General features: G+C 36.1%; 1 pseudogene across 1 annotated transcript; it reads right to left on the bottom strand.

Moving 5' to 3' along the window:
* Positions 1–9,526: 9,526 nt before the first annotated feature.
* LOC143626441 (GDSL esterase/lipase At5g62930-like) lies at positions 9,527–11,085 on the bottom strand (annotated as a pseudogene). The gene is made up of 4 exons (XR_013152418.1): positions 10,981–11,085; positions 10,724–10,908; positions 10,502–10,666; positions 9,527–9,698 (listed from the first exon to the last, which is right to left on the bottom strand). The product of XR_013152418.1 is annotated as a GDSL esterase/lipase At5g62930-like (transcript).
* Between the last annotated feature and the right edge of the window lie 796 nt (positions 11,086–11,881).

The following is an 11,881-nucleotide window of genomic DNA, read 5'->3' as shown; positions in this document are numbered from 1 at the left end:
GTTTGCCTATAAACGTATGCCATTCGGGTTGTGTAACGCTCCAGCCACATTTCAGAGATGCATGGTGGCTATTTTCCACGACATTGTTGAGGACTCCATGGAGGTGTTCATGGACGATTTTTCTGTATTTGGGAGTTCTTTTGATCATTGCCTTTCTAATATTGAGAGGATGATGGCCCGCTGTGTTGACACCAACCTAGTCCTTAACAGGGAGAAGTGTCATTCCATGGTACGCGAGGGCATTGTTCTGGGGCATGGATTTCGAGTGCGGGGATAGAAGTTGACCGAGCGAAGGTCGAGACCATTTCTAATTTCCCCCTGCCTACTTCTGTGAGAACCATCCGGAGTTTTCTAGGTCATTCTGGGTTCTACAGCCGCTTCATCAAAGATTTTTCTAAGATCGCGAGACCCATGACCAAACTTCTGGAGAAGGATGCTCCATTCATTTTTATAGAGTAGTGTATCGAGGTGTTTGATCTTTTGAAAAACAAACTCGTTAACGCCCCGATCATGATTGCTCCCGACTGGTCGTTGCCATTCGAGTTGATGTGTGACGCGAGCGACTTTGCAGTCGGAGAGGTTCTTGGACAGCGGAAGGATAAACACTTCCATCCTATTTACTATGCTAGCCGGACCTTAAATGGTGCACATGAGAGTTATACCACCACCGAGAAAGAGCTTTTAGCAGTGGTGTTTGCATTCGATAAATTTAGGTCTTATCTAGTTATGTCCAAGACGATTGTGTACACGGACCATCTGCTATTTGATATCTTTTCATCAAGCAGGATGCTAAGCCTCGTCTTATTTGATGGATCCTGTTGTTTCAAGAGTTTGATATTGAGATCCGTGAAAAAAGGGGGCCGAGAATGTGGCGGCCAATCATCTTTCACGTCTAGAGGGAGCGGAGTTAGGAGATTCGGGGGTCAGGATCGATGACGGTTTTCCGACAGAGAGTCTCATGTTTTTTACAGCACAGGAGGATGGTTTTCCATGGTTCGCTGACTTCGTGAACTATCTTGCGGACTGGTATCTACCGAAGATGCCTTACCGGCAAAATAAGAAATTCTTTGCTGATGTTAAGTTCAACCTATGGGACGAACCGTATCTTTTCCGTATCGGTGCTGATCAGCTGATTTGGAGGTTTGTAGATGCTAAGAAGATCACCACGGTTCGAGTTCGACTGCGAAGAAGGTGTTTGATTTTGGTTTTTATTGACCTTCGATTTTTAAGGACGCTCATGCGTTTGTGAGGAGTTGTGATCGTTGCCAGCGTGTCGGCAACATCTCTTCGTGAAATGAAATGCCCGAAAATGCTATTCAAGTTTGTGAGGTTTTCGATGTGTGGGGCATTGATTTCATGGGAGCGTTTGCATCTTCGCGTGGGAACAAGTACATACTCGTGGCCGTAGATTATGTTTCAAAGTGGGTTGAGGCCAATGCTTTACCCACGAATGATGCCCGGGTTGTAGTTCGGTTTCTTAAGAGTCTTTTTGCTCGTTTTGGTGTCCCGAAAGCCTTAATCAGTGATCGAGGTACTCACTTTTGCAATGCGCAGATGGAGAAGGCGTTGCAGCGCTATGGGGTCACCCATCGGCTTGCGACCACCTACCACCCACATAATAGTGGGCAGGTGGAAGTGAGTAATCGGGGAATAAAACGTATTCTTGAAAAAACGGTTGGTTCGAATCGTCGGGATTGGTCCGACAAATTGGATGACGCTTTGTGGGCCTTCCGTACAACCTACAAGAATCAGACCGTTTCCACACTGTTTCATATGATTTATGGGAAGGCCTGTCATCTACCCGTCGAGTTGGAACATCGTGCCTCATGGGCCCTATAAAAGGTTAATCTTGATATATCTGCCGCGGAAGGCACTCGTTTCCACCAGCTGCATGAGTTAGAGGAGCTGCGGGATCACGCGTACGCGCAGTCGTTTAGTTATAAGGAGCGAACGAGTGAACTGCATGATAGAAAGTTGAAGGGTAATAAGTAGTTCTAGTGTGGGGATTTTGTTTTATTGTATAACTCCCGGTTGAGGTTATTCCCGGGAAAGTTGAAATCCTGATGGTCGGGACCGTTCACAGTCATTGAGGTATTCCCGTATGGCACTATTGAGATACAAGATAAGAGCGGGAAATTTAAGGTGAACGGTCACAGGTTGAAACACTACATAGGCGAGCCGGTTGCTGATTAGACAGTCGAGGTATTCTACCTTGACCCCTCATCGAGGCATAGATGTGTTGGATGCATCACTCGAGAGATAGCCCGAGTTGTAGAGTATGTATTTTTATTTTTGCTATATGTTTTACTTATTTTGTCTTTGATAGGATGTTCCAAATTGAAACCGCTCGTACTCAATCTCCATTCGAGTCGGTCGATTTTAGGGGTATTCTATATAAAAGTTTTATAAAAAGAATAATAAAAAATATAAAATAAAATAAAAAAACCAAAAAAATAAAAAAGAATACAAAAACACAAAAATATGTTTATTTCTTATGTTTTGTTTTCTGTGTTGTACTCCGTTACATGCGAGCGAGTTTGAGTTATTGTAGGTATTATTATGCGCATGATAGCTCTGATGGCGTTTTGGAACTTGTTCTCCCAAGGTTGCGGCTGTGAATGAAATGTTATACGGTCGTTTGGTTGATACACAGCCGGTGAAGATTCTGCATACAAACTAAAGGAGTAACCTGTTTTTTGTTTTATTTTTGCAATTTTAGATTTTATTTTTATTTTTTCTTTCTTGTCCTAATGCTAATCGAGGACAATTCGTCGTTCAAGTGTGGGGATGAGAGTTTATTTTACTTAGCTGTAGAAACAAAATTAAAAAAAAAATAATAATATAAAAAATATTTATACATTTTCAAATATATACATATATATATATATATAGGGGTGGGATTCCAGAGAGAACTCCTCTTAAAGAGAGAACTAGAGAACTACTAAAGAATTATTTTTAACTATTTTTAAAAAAATATTTTGTGATTTTTTTTCTTTCTTCCTTCTAATAAGATGATAATGATACTAAAAAAAAAAAAAAACCTTGTCGGTGTAGTACTGTAGTGCATATGTGCACTAATGCCTATTTCATATATACAATAGTGTTTTATTGCATATAATACAACACAATTGCATTATCCAATACACACTATTGAATATATGCAAATACGACACTAATAATTGTATGCAAAACACATTATCGCATATATGTAATACAACACTAATGCACATATGCACTATATCGTTTTTTTTAATTTTTGTATATAATATAACATTATTGCAAATATACAATACAAAGAACTATATATATGCTATTCAACACTATTTTAAATATCAAAATGCACACTATTGCACATATGCATTATAAAAAAAGTCGGTGTATTGCATATATCCATTACTCGTTATTTTTTTTATTTTTTATTTTATTTTTTTATTTTATATTTTTTGTGGTAAAGAATAACAACATATAAGAAGGATGAAAGAAAAAAAATTTTATTTTTTTAATAAAATTAAAAATACTTCATTATTAGTTCTCTCCATAAAATGGAGTTCTCTCATGATCCTCTCCCTATATATATATATATATTCATATATATTATATAAATTGTTAAAAACTTTTTTTTAAATGTCCATTGAAATTTGTTTTTCTTCTACGTTAAGCAGAAAATGATATTATTACCGTTGTGTTAACAAGCTATCGGAACTTTAGAAAAATATAATAATAATAAAAGAAGAGAAGGTTTGCTTATCTGATTTGGGATGTGTCGGTAGGCCCAACTAGCTTTGACCTCTTTAGCATATTTAATATACCTAATAATTTGAGAAACGGTGAAAACGAATTTCGATGCTTAGGTAGGATTACCGTAATCTAATAACTTTGAGATGGTAAGACTTAGATGCACTTAAACAGGCACATCACCACAATGTCCAATTTTTTTACGAGCTTAGAAAATAGTTATATTTATTTAGGTGCAAAAAAAGTACAAATAAAAGATGCAAAAAGCATCCAAATATAGTAAAAGAGGCCAAAGATGCACATACTAGACGAGGTTGAGAGTTTACGCGTTGCTAAGGGGATAGTGACTCTAAGGTTATAGCTATTGGGGCTCGAGGTTCTCAGTCAATAAATATCAAATTATGGATTTATAGGACAAAGTCCAATAATAGGTACGGCCTTCACACGACCATTCATCCATCAAATGTCACCGAGTGCATCTACTTAGTACCATCAACGAGTCATTGGCTTACGGTGATTTGTCAAACCAATCTATTTCGACTATTGTTTTTCTAGCTCTCTTTGTCTGAAATGGGGTAGGTGTAACCGTGACTCATGAACTTAAAATGCCTAATGCAATTGGGGGCTTGATTGGTTAGTGGTTGGGTTTAAAATGGACAAATATACCGGCAATCGCGGTCAATATGTCAAGCTGTTTATATTGTTATAATAATATCAAATAATCTGGGAGTTTGTTGTTTTCACTTGGTTATGATCCTGTGTGGATTTATTTTTTAGGGACGAAAAAGTCTTAAGTGTGGGGATGTTTGATGTGTTGTAAAATACATTAGTTTTTCGCGCTATTTATCATTGTTTTAATTGCTTATTCATCTAATATTTAATGTTTTTAACTTGTTTTAGTATGATATTACATGAATATGTATTTTGTAGGTTACATGTTTAAAGAGAAAATAACCGAGCTTTTCAAGACCCTTAGAGGCCTTTTATGCACTATTTTTGAAGAACCAAGTTAAAGTCCCGGCCCGTTTTAACATCCCGAAATTTCTAAGAATAATATTTAATATATTATTTAGTTATGATGGAAAAGTTTACTTGAGTTAATAGAGAAATAATAAAATAATAAAGATGGAAGGATAAGTAAGCTAATTAGATGTAATTAATTATGAAGCAAAAAGGAAAGATGGGCCTAAGGTCCATGGGCTTAAGGGAGTATAAATACCACTTAAAACCCTAATCCTTTCCATTTTCATACATCTCTACACCATAGCCTACACCATAAAAAACACACACTTATCCAATTCCCGTTTTTGAGAAAACCACCCACAAAAACACAAAGATTCCCGGAGATCTAACGTTCGGATTGGTCTCAAATTTTAACTGAGTGTTCATGGTATATAAATGAAGAGTTCCACTGATTTGATCTGCGATCAGAGATCTGTAAGTCCGGTTTTTATCAGCAAAACCATAGCAGCTCAAAAGTGAAGATTCCGGCGACTGTTCAGCTGTTCCGGCGACTGTAGGGGCGGTTTCCAGTGAAGGAGAGCTGATGGGTTTGTAGATCGGGACAAGAAGATTTTGTGGCCGCATGAATCACTCAAATCGGAGTTCGTTTTATATGGTTTTGGGCCTCTCGAGTGATTTTAATCAAAAACCTCAAATGTACGTTTTTATTAAAAATGCTTACTTTCCATGAGCGGATTTACATGAAAATTGGTAGGATGATAGATCGGGTCATGATTATCGATAAAGTAATGAAATTGATAGTAAACGGGTTATTTGGTTCGGTTCGGGTAAAACGAGTAGCATTCGGTTTGAGAAAAGAATGGGTAAACAAAGTCGGTTTTGCATGAAACTTAGTAGGATAGTAAATCGGACCTTATTATGTAATAAAGTTGCAAACTTGATGTTTAAAATGGACTTAACTAACTTATGGTTATGAACAGTTCATAAAAGAAACCCTAAATCTAGCCTTGAACGTTTTTAGTCATAAAGGTCCAAGCTTTATGGTTACCCGCGTTAAGTTTTGGCCGAAACGGTTAAGGAAACATTTATGGGTCAATACCGAGCCATAATAAGGTGTTAAGGTTAAAACGAGTAAAGATAATATGATAAAGGACCAAACCATGACCAATTATTTGAATAAGCTTCAGCTCGTTCGAATACACATGTTAAACTCGATTACATTATACCAGTCGATTACAACATGCATATTCGAATGTTATACAAGTGATCGAATACAAGGTATAGAATCTAATACATGAACCTAATCAATTACAATCGGGTCACTCGAATACATCATATATATATACTCGCATACAAAGTGATACTTGATTACATTGAGGACCCGGTTACATAAGGGTCGATTACATAATGGTTGATTACATTATGGTCGATTACATTATGATCAAATACATCATGGTTCGATTTCAATAAGGAGACTCGAATAGAATGAACAAGATCGAATACATTGATACGTTCGATTACAAGCATGCACTCGGTTACTCGTTTATACTCGTTTACAAAGAGCAGTCGATTACATTAAAGTATTCGATTACAATGGAGCATTCGATCACAATACTTAAACTCGAATACATATATATATATATAATGTGCATCCATGTATGACTCGATTACTACATGGGTTGATTACATGTAAGTATTCAATTACAAAGCATATGGTTGATCACAATTGAGACTCGATTACAATATGTTCGATTACATGCAAGAACCCGAATACAATGACCCACTTAATTGTATACAAGGTTGTATTCTAATCGAACAGAAAGAAGGAAAGATTAACTTAGGACTTAGTAAATGAATACAAAAGAATAAAGAAAAGAAAGAGAAGAATACTAAAGAAAGAAAGAAAGAAAGAAAGGAATATAGTACAATACAAAGTACTTGAACACATGAATGTTTAGGTGTAAAATATCCTAAGTAAAATGTATTATAAAACGAGACCATTAGAATAGACCAAACTTAGCCGTTTGGCTGAAATAATGAATAATATGATAGGACTAAGTATTGATGCATGTAATTAGTATACAGTTAGCAGGGCTCAATTAAAGAAAGGGATAACAGTGAACGGAGAACTTAGCAGGATCCAGGTGAGTTTCTAGCCCCATTTCCTTGTTATGTTTTCGGGCTGTGTACATACTCAATGTGAATGTTAATACACTTACCTTAAATAGTAAGTGTATGTCTTAATGATGAATGTGATAGTTGTGTTTATATTATGAATGCATGCTTGACAGTACGTGAACAATCTTTGGATATTGCATGTATTGTTAATGAAGGTAATGCGTGATAAGCATGAAATGAATATGCGAAAGAAAGTATGTATGAATATTGCATGTATGATAAGTATGTATGAATGTTATAATAATAATAGTGACAAAGAAAGTTAATGTATGGTCGTATGGTTTTATGGTAACGAAAGGGAACCGGGCCCTAATAATACTCGAGGCAAGAGGGAATCAGGCCCTAATAATACTCGAGGCAAGAGGGAACCGAACCCTAATAATATTCGAGGCAAGAGGGAACCGGGCCCTAATAATGCTCGAGGCAAGAGGGAACCGAACCCTAATAATATTCGAGGCAAGAGGGAACCGGGCCCTAATAATACTCGAGGAATGTAGGGCGTAATGCACTTTAAAATGTAAGGTATGTGAGTGTATAATGAATGAATGTAAGAAAGTATAAAGTATGAACGAAAGTATGTAATTTTGAATGTGTTGTATGTTATATGATTAACTAGAACTCACTCAGCGTAGCTTACTTTTAGTATGCACGCATGTGAGTAGGATGAGACAGCTAACTTGAAGAGGGACACATGGCAAGTTAAATAAAGAGGCTGGCATCCAAAGACTCAGTTGTTTATGTCTGAATCAAAAAGACATGTTTTATATTATTTAAATGATAACTTATGTAATGAATGGTTGACTTTAGTATTAATCCGCGAAAGTTTTAATTAACTCTGATATTTAGAACTGTGTTTATGAGTAAATCCAACGTCCAAAGTGAGGCACCGGTAACAGGGCCTTACAAGTTGGTATCAGAGCATAAGTTCGAGAGAATTAAGCATCTTACATGATTATACTCGAACATAGAATGGGATTAAAGTAAGACAAGAAAGAAGATGTCAGTTCAAGATAGCCATGTGTCACTCAAGCAAGCTCTAAAGGTAAAGGTATTAATGTATGATTAAATAGTGTATGATAATGTTAGCTCAATTGCTAAAGAAAGTGTATGTGAATGTTAGGTATAGGATTAATAGATTGTTTGATTTATTAACTGTTTAAAAGTAGAACTTAGCACAAATAGACTCATAAAGGGAAGTGTATAGGACACGGAAAGTAACATGATCAGTTAATCACAACTGGCCACTGTTATTACCTGTTAGCCTTACTTTCCTTATACTAAATAGTTCCTTGAGTGATGGCGTTTGTGTTTCCTTAGAGTTAAGATAGATGACTAATACAAAGGGACAAGCCCGAGGAGGTCGTACTGGACACTGTGGTAAGACACGTGCCAACCAGGCACCTTTTTGAAGAAGGTGTGACAAGTGATATGCGAAAGCAGTAGGACTTTGACTTTTGCCAACAAATCCGTATTTCACTATATTAATGTCTTAGATCAACTCAGAAATCCAGACTTTTGCCAACAAATCCGTATTTCACTTGATTTTACCAGCTGTAATCTTCAATGACACATCCCATACAAGAAGCATGCAATGCAGCGGCGCGATGGTGTGGTAGAAATCTAACCAACTAGTAGCGTGGCTACTGGTCGTAGTCCTGTAGTCGGCATGGCGAAGGACCGAAGTCCAATGAGCGGCGGACCAAAGTTAGCAACAATAGGAAGGAACCGTGGTTTAGTGAGTAGCGAACAAAAGTCGGCGATAATGGTATTGGATATTAGGTTTTTAAACTATGAGCCCATGTGCCCATTAGGTAATTAGGGGCTGCATTGCGGTCTCTATCTATTGTAATGAATTACACAATATTAATCAAGAAAGTATTTTACCATCATCTTATTTTACATGGTATAATCAGAGCCAACCTAGGCTTTATACCATCTTCGCTGCATCACACAAATATAACCAAACCCTAATAAACCTAATGAGCCCATGGGCTCTTACTAATAAACCATAATCATAATCTGATAATATGTCTAATAAATAATAACAAACTTAACCGATACCAATCGAATTCGCCTTAGTGCGCCGCCGCAACGCAATGGGTTGCTACTTAGTTTGGACTATTAGTGGTAACCTAGAGTGGATCTTTTCTGCTAAGCATTATTCATTGCACGTCCAACCATCAACAGTTATAAGTTATAACTACTAACTATCAACCACCAACTGAAACATTGTGATTGTTCAACCTTTATATACAGAACATCTGCTCAGTTTTAGACACGAACTGAAAGTTGACACTTGGTTTTCACTGAAATGAACATCTGGTTCTTGCATTACACCTTGTCATATTCAATTGTTGACTTCATACACAAACAAAAATACTTAACTTTTAAGGGTGCATTATACACAATTCAGAAAGACTTTTAGGGACTTTTGAAATGCAAAACCTACATGTTCCTTGTTTGCAGGCTCAACGAGCGTCCACTGAAGAACGTCTAATATGATTTTAAATATGTAAAAAGGAACATCATCATACGTATTTTATTTCAATTGTCCTTATTTTGCTTCTCTTTTATTTCATTTACATTTAAGAGAGTCATTAACATGAGAAGTTCATTAAAACAAGTAACTGTTTTAGTAAAAAGGTGAAGCTCACAACAAGCCTCTTTCTTGGAAAACCTTAGCAGGGGTTTGAGGATCAATTTCCAAGTGATGAGGGAAATCAAAAGGCATATCAAGGGCAGAAAGCCCAGCTCCATTAAATACTTCTACAACCTCCTCATAAACAAGCTTGTTGCCATCTTGTGTTAGGTGTAGTCCATCACTGCCAACACACAGTTTGCAAAACTAGTTATTATACTTTGCCAACAAGGAAAAGCGAGAAGCCAACTATTTAAATCTAAGAATCTCATTTATGCGAGGCTTAAATCTTTGTTAACGCTGCAAATCCACACCAAAAGATAAAGCCGTACTGTACTAAATTTGTTTTAAACTAATTATATTATTTATTTTTAAATTATTTATGACGTCATCTGGTTTTTATTTCACCAGTGACCAGTCTGGTTGAGAAAGCGTTGGATTTAACGATATACGATAATTTAGCATGTATGTTAAAAGTAAATATCAGTTTCATTTCTAAGCTTCATGATTCCCAAATATTGTAATTTTGGGAAATAACCTATATTTTCTCCTATGTGGGATTGGATTAAGTTAAATGTGGCCACGTGACCAGTTTACTTATATAAAGTGGGTCGATTTGGGTTGTGTTTCAACTCAAACGGGTCAAAAGGCTTGAATGTCGTCTAAATAATACTTTTGATGCATACAATCACGGAATCACCTAAACTACTTTGTTCAAACTTTTAGATCATAAGTAAGCACATTGAAGACAACCCAGCCGATTTAACCTTTACTAAAGTTGATACATTTTAACTTGAACACGTTTTGACCCGTCTGTAACTCCACCCGCCCATCTTGCCACTAAGGTATATGAAGCTTGATTCAGATCAAACACAAGGCTAGTATAAAGAACGGGCCGTGTTGTGTTGACATGCTAAAGCATATAAGCATTTTATCTTGTTGAAATTAGGTAGTAAAAATCAAGATTCCATATGCAAAATCACTAACCTTTGGAACTTTTTCTGCCAGCCCTGCGTTTGTTGCATCTTTGACCATAAGTTGATAGAAGAAACACCGAGTTCTTTTGCCACCTCGACACATGCGTTTGCATAATCTCCAACTGCTTCATTTGTTCTTTCTGGAAGCGTCATTACTTTTTCTCCATATACAAATCTGTAAGTCAGAAAAACATACATTAAAAGTGAATTTGGAAGAGAAGCGTTGGCATACATTGCATCTTGCAGGCGACCTTCCTCATCAATTGGTGGGGGAGTAATGAGCATTCCTGCATATATTAATACGTTTATTATAAATACCTGAAGTGTTGGGTTTCACAAGTTGTACCTGGAAGGAAGTGCTGCATCATTAGCCCCTAGAAAGACGGTAGCAGCCACAGGAGGAGGGGTTGTTGAACCCTGCAAATTATAAATAACTAAACATAGATCATATTTCATTTCATAATGAATAAACCCAAGTCATCAAATTGCCATGGGGATCGGGAAAACGTGATGCAGCAAGAAGATTGCCCCATCCGCCGTATTTGAGGCTGAATGATTGATCGAATCACCGAATAATAAGATTTCAGGCCTCATCTCACTTCACTGATCGTCTTTGGAAGACCACCATGTAACAAGTGTTATTTTTTCCCCTTATAACTTTTAAATATGATTATTATAAAACTCCATATGTTTTGTTTTTATCTACATAGGTATATATTATATAAAAAATAAGCATCTATACAATATATTGATAATTTAATTCTCCAAATACAAATAAAATGATGATTATCTTAGATAATTAGAGGAGAAAATGCGTATCTTGGAGCTTTGAATCTTTAATACACATGAAGTATTATGAGGTTTGAACCTTACCAAAGTAAAGATATCTCATACTTATGAGAAGAAAAACACAAAGATAGGATAAAGCTTAAATGATACTTTATTAGATGCAGTATATAATTTGAGGCAAAAAAATTATAACATAATAGTGAACTTATAATTCTCAATAACATCGAAATTGTTCAAAGATCTCATAGTTAGGTTTACTTTGATTAATTATATTGGAGTGGGGAAATTTAGCTTTTAGAAAGTTGTTGATTGATTATTGAACACTAAACAATTCACATACTGATTCATTATTTTATCATAGTTTGTGTCTATTGTTCCACTATCTTGTAACATCAGTTAATTATATATTTCAAGTTCATTTTAAATAATATATTAGGATTTAAGACCCCGTGCTTCGCGAGGGGACTGTTAAATCAAACAAAAAAAGATAAGTAAAAAACGTTAAACCATAAACTCGCTGCAAGTCAGTCTGTATCAAGTTACGAAATCGTAACTAAACAAAATAAATAAACCTTTCAATGCCAAAATACAACAAATTATC

The sequence above is a fragment of the Bidens hawaiensis genome, unplaced genomic scaffold, assembly GCF_021521415.1.
Source record: "Bidens hawaiensis isolate Kalapana, Puna unplaced genomic scaffold, B.hawaiensis_p1.1 tig00004364_1, whole genome shotgun sequence".
NCBI lineage: Eukaryota > Viridiplantae > Streptophyta > Magnoliopsida > Asterales > Asteraceae > Bidens > Bidens hawaiensis.
The sequence above is the reverse complement of the archived record's forward strand: the minus strand, read 5'-3'. Positions and strand labels throughout refer to the sequence as shown.